The sequence below is a fragment of the Pyxicephalus adspersus genome, chromosome 2, assembly GCF_032062135.1.
Source record: "Pyxicephalus adspersus chromosome 2, UCB_Pads_2.0, whole genome shotgun sequence".
Taxonomy (NCBI): Eukaryota; Metazoa; Chordata; class Amphibia; order Anura; family Pyxicephalidae; genus Pyxicephalus; species Pyxicephalus adspersus.
The window spans coordinates 33,327,047-33,338,569 of record NC_092859.1 but is presented as its reverse complement, the minus strand read 5'-3'; the positions used below and the strand labels follow the sequence as shown (position 1 = coordinate 33,338,569).

General features: G+C 37.5%; 1 protein-coding gene across 2 annotated transcripts in view; it reads left to right on the top strand.

Moving 5' to 3' along the window:
• KCNA5 (potassium voltage-gated channel subfamily A member 5) overlaps positions 1–7,604 on the top strand; it is a 45,060-nt gene extending 37,456 nt beyond the window's left edge. For both annotated transcript variants that reach the window (XM_072400341.1, XM_072400340.1), the window contains 2 exons: positions 6,285–6,343; positions 7,286–7,604. The gene's annotated coding sequence lies outside the window, so the exon portion shown is untranslated. The remainder of the gene's footprint in view (positions 1–6,284; positions 6,344–7,285) is intronic.
• The last annotated feature ends 3,919 nt before the right edge of the window (positions 7,605–11,523 follow it).

Below are 11,523 nucleotides of genomic sequence, written 5' to 3'. Positions count from 1 at the left end.
ATTTCCAGCGAGTATTCTCGTTCGTCGGCGTCGTTGGTTACTTTTTTTACGAACGATTTTTGCCCAATCGATCGTTCGTCGTTCATTTCCAACGATAAAAATTGGAAGTGTGTACGCAGCTTTACAAACCTCCTCACCCTGTTACTGGACAGTACAAGAAGAAGACAACTGATCAGGTTACATCTCTGTTCTTTCCACAACCCAACATACTCCTTGTACAATGCCATACCTGACTGGCTCCTTGTTCGGCTTCTCCCTTATCTGTGCCTTTCAGTACAGATTCTGCAAGAAGCTGACACCAAGTCATATTTAGGGAATTACAAAAGTAATGTTTTAATAAGGTGCATTCATTTATAGTTTTTATGTTGGCATAGATTTCAGGTTTAAATCTGATTATTGGAGTATCATAGAAATTTGCAAAGGTAGTGTGGGATTCAGGCCATCAGTCTGCAGCCAAATTAAATAATAATTTTTTGGTGGACTGGCTTATTAACTCACCAGAATAAAACAAACAGAAGCTAAAGAATGTGTGCAGACACATATGGGCTTCTGTTGGATATTGGTAAGCCCCTCGGGCTGCGGTGAACGTACTTTCCTGACACATGGTTAATATAGAGTGTCAGCCCCAGCGACAGTCAGATTCTGCGGAGTGCATTCTGCTATCTGACATCTCTCCAGATTCAGTGCTAGAGGCTAGAGCCTTGTCAGGTCTGCTGGAGTCATTGGCTGCTGCATTTCTGCTGACATACTAAAGGAAATCAGATGGGATTTTCCTGTTGTAAAGAGACAGAGAATCCATCTTATATTACCATCATGTTTTGTAATATCATTGCGCTGATTTTTCTTTCATTCTAACTGCCATTCCATTCAAATTGAGCCTGTGGTCTCACCTTACGTTGTACGGTGGCCTCTATCCATAGGAAAGAAAACTCCAGGTGCCAGCTGCCAACTTTGGTTTATCTCCAGAGAGCCCAAAAACCTCTAAAAAAAACTCTAGACTTATTTTACAGAAACACCACCTTTTGTATTGCCTCCCTGGGGATGCAAAAAATAGTATAGCTTACTGCCTTATATATGAGGGATAGAGAGGGGGAGGAAATAGGGGAAAGGGGGGGGGGCTAGAGAGATGGGGGGGAGAGAGTAGGGAGGGGGAGAGAGGGAGCGGGGCATGAGAGATAAGATTCCAGTTTCCAATTGTACTGGTACAGAGAGCTAGCAGTCTGTACCTGTAAAAACAGTGCAGATGTAAGGTCTGAATGTGGCCCCTAGTGGTCATGCCACCCTAGGCCATAGCCTGGGTTGCCTATTCAGAAATATGTATAACAGCAGTATGTATAACAATGAAATATAAATTAGACAACTTGAGGGGATCAAGTAACTAGGGAAATAAGTAGGTTCCTCTTCATACAGAGCAGGGGAACCTCCAGAAAGGGATATAAACACAATTGTAGAAATTGCTCTCTTTCATACTGTGGGTCTGATTTATTAAAGCTCTCCAAAGCTGGAGAGGACACACTTTCATCAGTGAACCTGGCCCATTGAAGAGATGTCAGGCCCATTGGTTTTCATGGGCTATGTGATTAAAGAACATGAACTTTTTTATTATCCATTGCATTTTTTCTGCATTTTTTCATTGCATTTTTTCATTGCATTTTTTCTGCATTTTTTCCTTTCATTTAGAGGCTGTAATGCTTTTGTACCACAGCAGGTATGTAGAGCCAGGAACTTACAGATATTGAGAAGTGTAGTCCCTTTCCGTTTCCTAAATTTGGAAATACATAATACACTAAAATGTACTGACTCTAATACCCTAATATAATAATTATTTGTTGAGCCACCTAAATACACAACTGTTCTGCACTATACAGCTTTTATAGATGTGGCCCTGGTAGAAATTTTATCATCATGCTGCAGATGGTAGTCTGTTATGAAGCCCCACTTACCCTCTAATTAGAAGTCTTCACATTATTTCAAAATCACTTTAGTGAGAGAAGAATGATGTGATTAATACAATCAACAACATGCTTTGTAGTATGTGATTCATGACACAGGAGTCTTGGAGCAAAAATAGCATTGTGTTTAACAGGGAGCTGTCACCAATGGCACAACTGCCTAATATGCAGCGTCAATGGAAGAGAGCTTCATGATTTATCACTTTCAGATATTTGTAATGTAGATTAAGGTGAATTTCACCTTGGTCACTACTCTTTCATAAGCAGTTATATACTCACATTTTTACATTAGGAAAGTGGAATTTCAAAGCTTAACCTCCTTTTTTCCAAAACATTGATAACATTTATATAATTAATATGCAAGCTTTTTTTACATTAACATTTTTAACACAAAAATTCTTTACAGAAGCCAGCCTGTGGCTATTATTTTTTAGCACTGGCAAAAAATTAGGGCTTATTCAGACCTGTGATTTGTAAGACACAGGCCTGATTTAATAAAGCTCTCCAAGGCTGGAAAGGATACACTTCCATCAGTGAGGATGGGTGATCCAGCAAACCTGGAATGGATTTCTCCAAAGTAATTCCAGGTTTGCTGGATCACTCGGCGTTACTGTTAAAAGTGTATCCACTCCAACCTTATAGAGCTTTAAAAAATCAGGCCCAATGTTTCAACACATGAATTAAACATTTATCCAGGACCATGTCTAGGTTAAGGTGCTGTAAATATACTGCTAGGCCCCTCCTGAGTGGAACAGTGCAAGATCAAATGCCCACAGAACATACAATAAAATCTCTCTCCACAATATATTTATAAAGATGGAAGTAGGGTGAGGATGGGCTAACTAGTGAGGTTGAGTAAAGCACTGGTGGGGACAACTTTGTTTTACTATAACCTCTGCAGCAGTGGAGGCAGGAGGTGTCTAGCTGGGAACAACAAAATAGCCACAAATGGAGACAGATTTACCTTGTAAATTAACAGATTGCTCCCTTAAATTACTTTTGCTGAACTGCCTTTTTGCAGTTATTAAAATGTCAGCCCACCTACAATTGAGATAGATAGATAGATAGATAGATAGATAGATAGATAGATAGATAGCTTTTCCCTTATAACTGTTGGAGATATCTATTTAGGAAATTATTGCATAATCCACATATGACTACCACTCATTCCTGTTCTATGTGCAGTATTAGGAGGTTGTTTAAAAAATTATTGGTTCAAGTTGCAAAAACCCTCTTTCTAAATGTTCCCCTGTATGTTTAATAGTCCCTTAAATTTATGATAAAAGATGGAATTTAAGTCATGATTAAAGTGTTACAAAAACAAATGTATGCATAGAGTTTGCATAATCTCCTCCTCCCGGCCAAGCCAGGGAACTGTGAAGGGATTTCAACTGCCTTACTTTAAGTACTGAGACTCTCATTCACTTGGGACCAAAAGTTTTCAGTTAATATGCCTTTTAAATTGAAATTTAGAGTAATATTTTATGATTAAATAACTGCAGAGATATGGTTTGTGCCACTTAAAGAGATACATATTTACAACACTGTGGAGAATGCAGAACTACAGGTGCCAGAATGTTTCCCGCAGCTGTTATCTGGCATAACATACTGGTATTACCATTATTACCTTTTACTTATAAATCCCCAAAATATTATACAGGACTGTACACTAAATAGGGGCTGCAAATGACAAACCTGCACACTAGACAAAAACAAACAATGGCACATTAGAAGAATAGGACCCTGCCCAACAAAGCTTACAATCTAACAGGTGGTGGAGTACAATAGGTGGGAGCAATTGTATGATGCGGGGTTAGGACAGACATGAAGAGTGGGGCAGCTCTAGAGAAGTCTTGGAACTGTGCATGGAAATAGGATATGCTTGAATCATTGCTAGGTCCTTGGAGTGGAGGAGGTGGCTAGAGGTGTATATATATATAAAATCAGAAATGTAGGTGGAATAAGATCTGTTGAACAATTTAAAGGCAAATCAAAGAAGCTTGAATTTGATTCCTAGGTGAATTTGGAGTTAGTGTAGACATCTGAAAAGAGAAACACCTAATATGAAGTAGTAGGAGGGCGAGAAAAGTCTAGCTGCATGTTTATTATAGATTATACAGACGAAAGTCAGGGGAATAGTAGAAAAGAAGATGTTACAATAGTGAAGAGAATTTTTGGCCGGATATCTAAGTATAAATAAGGAAAATTGCTTAACCAAAGGAAAATGAATCCCGAAATATTAGGAATGATAAGGTGCAAAATATAATTTTTTTGTTCAAGGATTTAGATATACATTAACTTTGTGTTAATGTCATCACAGGCTACTGAGCTCTGTTAACAACAGACATTTTACATCATGTTTGTCAGGTAGGCAGAAAGAAAGCTGGTAATATAAAAAAAAACAACATACAGTCCCTGAGAAAAACTTTTTTGTACAATTTTAAAGCTGTCATATCTATAACTATGTTAAAAGATTAGAAAGATTCTTTAAAATATTTCACAAGTCCTGTGTCATGTAAGCTGTATTTCACGGGATATAAGAGAAATGACCTTCAGGGGTTCCACTGCTTCCATTCAAAGGCTTTAATAAGCAATTTAGACAGAGGGACTCCCCACAATCTATTTAAGGAATGGAATACTGTACATACTACACAGGCAGCAGCATTATTATGCCAAGGCAAAAGCTTAATCAGGGTCATTATATTCCAGCTATTTCACAAGAATTTTCTGTTCAGCTGCAAGGACAAGCAGCATATGCTGTGAGCAAATGTTATTCCAGTTACGACTGGAGTAGCTTGAGAACGCAGAGATATAAAGAATAAAATATGTTATCACTTTTCAGTCCAGTTGGTGTAATTTTCTAAAATGTATTCATCTGATGTAGTATCTGTAAAAGCAGCCAGATAGCATTTTCTCAGGTAAACCCCCTAGCCCCATGAATGCAGCAAACCTGGTAAACTTTCACTCTGTTTAAGTGATCTTACTGTGTAGCAATACCACTCCTATGGGGTATATCTATCTAAGCATAGTATATTTGTATAACAGTAGCCTGGTTACTGCGCAGTTGCTAGGTAACCCAGCCGATAAACAGAGCAAATGAGGAAGGACATGGGCCTCTTTGATGAGCATTGTAATTGTGCTCTTTTTGGAATGTTACATGTATTTAGCTTGGGCTGGTTGGGAAAGGTTAACCGGCACACATTTCCGTGACATAAGAGATGGCAGGTGTTCCTCACAATGCAAAATCAAAGTGTACAGTCTAGATCATCAGCTGGGTTTGGTTAGAATTTGGAAAGAGTATAAAGCTTATGCTGGTATTTTAGAATACTGTGAAATATCACAAATTCTGCAGCGGTTTATGCTCCTTCATGGCAGAAATGTAATAGCAGCTGATTGTAGCGCTCTGCATCTTGGTATCCCTCTTAAAGAACAAATTACACCAGGTTCTTCAATACCAAACATAGCAGCAAGGTTGTCAGACTATGTCTCCTCTGCAGGAAATGAAAAATTGAGAATCCTAGCATGGGAACTTGAGTGTGGGAAGCTCCCTGGGTCTCACACCCCAGTTACAGTATTGAATATCTGTTACTGTCATTCAAGAGCTGGATGACCAAGCAAAGACTTTAAGATTTTTTGCTTTCCAGTTCAAAGTTTAGTTGGGATTTTTGAAGGAAGAGCAAAATCTGGTAAAATGAGGGTAATCACATGTGAAAAAGAACACTAAAGGAGTAAATATAAAATCATAATTTTTAAAATGTGGTGACCCATATGCTTGCTTCTTTGAGTCAGGAAAATCAATTTAACTACTTTCAGTAACATCAGAAAAATCTAGCATTTCTTGGGCACCAATGGTACCGATCAGTCATTATTAGAGAACATTTGTATTATGTGTTCTTTATACAACAAGTTTGTAATATCTAATTTATGGTATGCATATTTTTCTGATGAGTGCCCCATGGGCATTTGTGAATCCTGTATGATGTTTGGAAAGATTGATACTCCATTTGTATTCTACTGACCACCTGTTATATGATTTGAATCATTTTTAAGACTAATTACCATGAGAAACGTCTCTTATGATATGGCAGATTATCATTCATCACAGTTTTTGTTAAAACCGAACCTACCTTGCATGCTTCTTAATTTCAGCTACATCCCTGCTTCTGCTCATAAATTGTGCACTTATTTTTTTCTGAAGGAAGATTCCTTGTCTACCTAATTTTTATTCCAATCTTTATAGTTGCTATTAATTTCACACATGACTGTCCATCAGAGAATTCCAATTATTGCTCAATGATTAACAAATCCTCTTTTTATATTTCATACCTACAGAATGAAGAATGGAAATAAAGCTAAGAGACTCTGAGAAAAGTCAGAGATAAAACAATCAGGTAAGGGTACATTTTGTATTTCATATCGACTCACCAGACTTTGGCTCCCAAACCAATATTGTGTCAATGGGTAAGCAACCATAAAATGAATTTACTTTTACTGATTAGGGGAAAAACATCAAGCTAGTAACTGTACAAGGAAAAGCTGTGTCTGTAGCCCATAGCCAGATGTCCTCTGAGCATATTAGTAAATCTGGCCCTGATGTTACTATATAAAAAAAACAGATAGTAATGAACTGACAGCTTTGTTCTGTTGGTTTCCTTCTCACATAGATTGCATAGTTTTTCCTTTTGCAACTACCATGAAATAGCACATTTTAGTGCTGAACAGCCTCCTGCAAATTATTTACTGCTGAGTCTAGCTTCCTTCATGCGTGCATTACACTTGTCCTAAACCTAGGTAGAGTTTGTACTTTTGAAGTGGATTTAAACCTGAACATTAAATGAATTGATCAGGCAGACCTTTATTGCAGAATGGACCGGTGATGTCCCTTCTGTAATAAAATAAACATACCTGTTAGTGATGATTTACAGGTGGAAGGGGTGGATATGGTTGGAGTAGCACGGTGAGAAGAGACATTGTGTGTTTTAAGTGACATTGAGTCATTCACCATTAGGGAAAGTTTAAAGACAATTAAATTCATGCTTTAAAAAAATTGTTTAAATTACGATCAGTGAAAAGTGCAAATACTCTTCAAGCAGACTGCATATTCTCTATATCTGTTCTATTTAAAGGCACGCAAAATAATTATTAGTCAGGACTCCTATATACTCCCTTTTCACCCCTGACGCTAAACTAATTGTCTTTCATATACAAAGTTAAAATTGAGCATTAAACATTTCACTTCCTCTTTATTCAGGTTTAAATGAAATGGAACCTGTTCTCCTTAACATTTATTATAGATTGCAATTTGTAAAACATTTTTACATTTTGTTTTTCAGGAAGCTCTCCTCGCTGAAACCTCCACTGAGTCATCTGATCAAAATCTGACATTTGAAGACTAATGCATTCTCAGCCTCATTTCATGAACTACTTTCTTTATATTTACCTTATTGGACAATCACCGGAGACAATGACGTTTACCTTAGATATTGAACTGACATTATTTAAACTTAAATTCCATCCTCACATTTTAATTTATTTAAATATTTATTAAAACTTTTTTAGGTGCCATCCCTTTGCAATCCATTTTTTCACTGTTACATTTATTTTCCAAATTTTATCACAAGTTATTTGAATTTAAATAAAGAAAAACACTGAGTTTTGGCTGAATTTGTGATCATTTCATGTGGCTTATAATATGACACAATACACTGATTAGTTGGTGGGACCATATCAGAATAATAGAAATATAAAAAACATTTACCATCTTTTAAAAAAGAAAATACATCTTGACAAGGTTGTGCTGTTTAAGAAAGTGACCCTGACACTAGTTTTTAATCATAAAAAGCATGTAATTAATATTGAACAACTGCTCATGCCACCAAACTTAAAGCAATATTCATGCTAAAAAGATCTGTGGTATCTTGTACACTTCTGGGTGTGTCGGATGCCTGCATCTGTTGTGCTTTGAGATTTATTTTGCTAGCATGTGTATCCTGTAGTGCAGTGTTTTTCAACTTTTTTTGAGCCACGGCACATTTTTTTACATTGAAAAAATCCTGCAGCACACCACAAATCAAAAATGTTACAAAATGACACTCTGTAGCTAATTCTTTTGTCTCTAAGAATAAACAAGAAAACTGTTACCTACTGCCACCCACTGACATGGAAGAGTATTACATTACTCTGCCAGTCACTACAGCACAGACACTCGACAATGGTAATTAGATAATTTCCCACGGTACACCTAAAGATCTCTCATGGCACACTAGTGTGCCGCGGCACAGTGGTTGAAAATCACTGCTGTAGTGACATAGGGCCCAGCAGAAGATACCAAAGAGCATAGCAGGAAACTCCAGCACCAGAGTCTTGAAGGAGTGTAATGCATATCTTTGAGCAAGATTACCTCTTCAATCCAGTGGTTTTGGCGGAGGAACAGTTTAGTGTCAATGACAAGGGGCCTTTTATTTTGTGTGTTGAAAAATAGGGACAGATTCACTTTAAAGGTCACTCAAAGGTTTATTAAGACAAAATATGGTCCCCATCCCCACCCCTGCCATCTTAAAAAGTTTAACACATAACTCATCCCTGCACCTCATTATGGAATGTTAGTAGCTGCACAGCTTCTTCATTGGATGCCCCCAGCCAGGGTGATTATCTTCCACATATATACTGGAGAATCTCTATTATTCATTAAAATGGTAAATATATGCAGAAGAAGCTTTGTCATTTTCAATTGTTCAGAGTTGTAGTTGTCAGTCAAATGCAAATGGACTTGTTTTACTCCCTATCAATATAGCTGCTTTTGGAAAAGTTACTTAAGATTAAGAGGAAAATGTCCTTCAAAATTTCTGAACGTGTGATTGACTAATGCTAGCTATAGTATGATTTGGATGAAAGAACTTTCACAAATATACAAGGTTGTCATGTTCTGAAACCTAATTTACACATTTAGTCTTTTTGGATCTGTTTAAAGAAAATCAATAGTACTTTTATACAGGTTTATGAGTCCTAAAGTATTTTATCATAGACCAACACTTTTCAGGAGCTCTTCCCCTTCATCATGGCTTCAAGTGTTGTTTGAATAAAGTAATAAGTTTAGATTAAAAAAGACATAGGTCTTTTATATATTAAATCTAACAAGTTCAGCTAGGGAAATAAACATATCCCAGATATAAAACCCTATGGGCATAGTTCCAGGTACAGAGGAAGGACAGCTGTGAGTGCAATAGTTAATACTATCCAGTCACATATTACAGTATATAAAAGTCTAATCAGTTATTAATAATTGCTGATTGGTTACAACAGGTTAGGATAACTTGTAGACAGTGTATTGCCTTACTGAATTGATGTCTTGCTTTCTTGTTTTCATAGCTTTTATGATTTAGCGATGAGCAGAAAGGTTTTAAAACCTGGTACAAACTGACAAATAGATTTTTTTTATGCATGAATACATGTCTGCTGAAAATCATACAATTTATGTTTCATGATTGCCTGGATTACTAAATGGTGTGAATGCACAAATCACACAGATCATTACAATTAAAATGTCAAGAAAAAATGAAAGATGTCTGGCTATTAGGTTGAGCTTTTGGATTCAATACTTTCCTAATCATTGACCATAATCTGAGTACATGTTCTTGGTTCCTTGCTTCAAGTATTGAAGCAGAAGGGTCAACCTAACATTTAAATATCATATAAATGTGTAAATGTGTAGAATCATGGTTCCATCTAGTGGCGCAGTATGCACATTACAACTACTTTTATTACTGAGGTACAGAAGAAATTAGAATTACCTTCAGAAGTTTTAATTCTAATTTTTATTTTTTTTTTAATTAAAAACCTCATTTCAGCTTAACAAAATGTATTATTATTTATTTTTTGTTTGATTTTTAATTTTGTAGGGAGAGTTAGGTTTTAAGGTACTATATACTGTTGAATACATAAATAAGCTATGAAAAGGTTCACATTCAGTGAAATTTAAAACAATCACTAAATCCAGGGATAATGCCAACTAAATGTATTTTCAAGCGTGAAGATTGCTTGTAAAAAGCCAAGCTTGTTCTTTCTTCATGAGCTTTTCTGTGAAACCACCCAACACAATAAATGACCAATATTGAAGTTGTAAGGAGTAGAAGGGCAGATTTGTGAGATTAGATAGATTTGTGTAGATCTTTTTTATGAGTATATGTGGTTTAGGTGACTTCTGCATAATCAGTTTTATTATTAGGCATCTTCATTAACCCAGGTTAGTGACATGGTCAGCCAAGCATTAGTAGTAAAATGTACCTGTCTTTCTTGAATTCAGTCTCCATATGGAGAATAACAAATCATATATACTGGTATAAACTAAATTTGCCATTATAAAAAGAAACTCAATGTATACTCAGGTCACACCAGTAGATAGGGCTGTGTACTCAAGTAAAATGTATAACAAACTTACTTGTCTGAGGCATTAATATAATTTTTTTACAAACTTCATATTAGAACACAGCTCCTTTTACTGGTGACCAACATTATTTTACAAATGATCAGTTAAAGGCAAATGACCCATTATAATGAATTCAAAGATACAAAGTATTTTAAGCTGTAAAATAAAAAATACCTGCATTTTTGTTGAGACTCCCGTCTACCCCACTCTGGACATCCTGCTGCAGCAACCACCCCAGACATCTTGATCTGCACTGATGCTAATATCATAACAGTGCACCCTCTGGCTATGGGTCAGTAATTGGGTAATTGGTAATTACTCACAAGCTTTGGCAACCACAGCGCAGGGTCCTTCCTCTGACTAAAGATTAGTCAGTAAATTTCATACCTTTTGCCTAAATCGTTTTTGAGACAAAAATGCTGGGCATTACTTTCTCTGCAACACTGGTAGACCAATTAGTAAGTGTCACGGCTCCACAGGGCCAAGTGACGGACCCACTGATTCACCAACCCAGTGGGTGGAGACGTGCACGAGGCGCAGGGTTTACGCAGTAGCTTGGTCTTCTCCAGAGCCTCTAATGGTGAGGTTGTTGTGCGGCAAGCTACTGCCAGGTTGCGACCCCCGTGCCCGCCAAGGCAGGTGACTGTTGACTAGCAGGAACCAAAACGCAGTGCCAGAGGGAACTCCAAAAGCGTAGTCAAACAAGCCAAAGGTCAGGGCAGGCAGCAATCAAGAGTAGTCAGGAAACAAGCCAAAGGTCGGTAAAAAAAATACAGGAATAACATGCAGGAACTGAAGCAGTAGAAACCCAGGAGCAGTACCGCAAGAAACTCCTTGTCCAGGCAACTTCCTGTTGCCAGGTCACTTCCTTAAAAAGGGGTTGTCATGTGATGGGTGTAGATCAGGTGAGCTGCAGACACTTACCCCACCAGCGGGGGGAGTGCTGGAGCTGAGATAGCCTCAGGTGTTGTTCACATGCCTGCCAGCAGAGGAAGTGCATCTGCGGAATACCCTAGTCCCCTGAGGCAAGGGAGCAGCTTACTGAAAATCACATGACCTGGACCAGGAAGTGTGCCGAGAGTTAGATCCAGAAGCAGAGATGGTGCTGGAAGCAGGGGACTGCAGGGTGGGTGACACTGAAGGAGT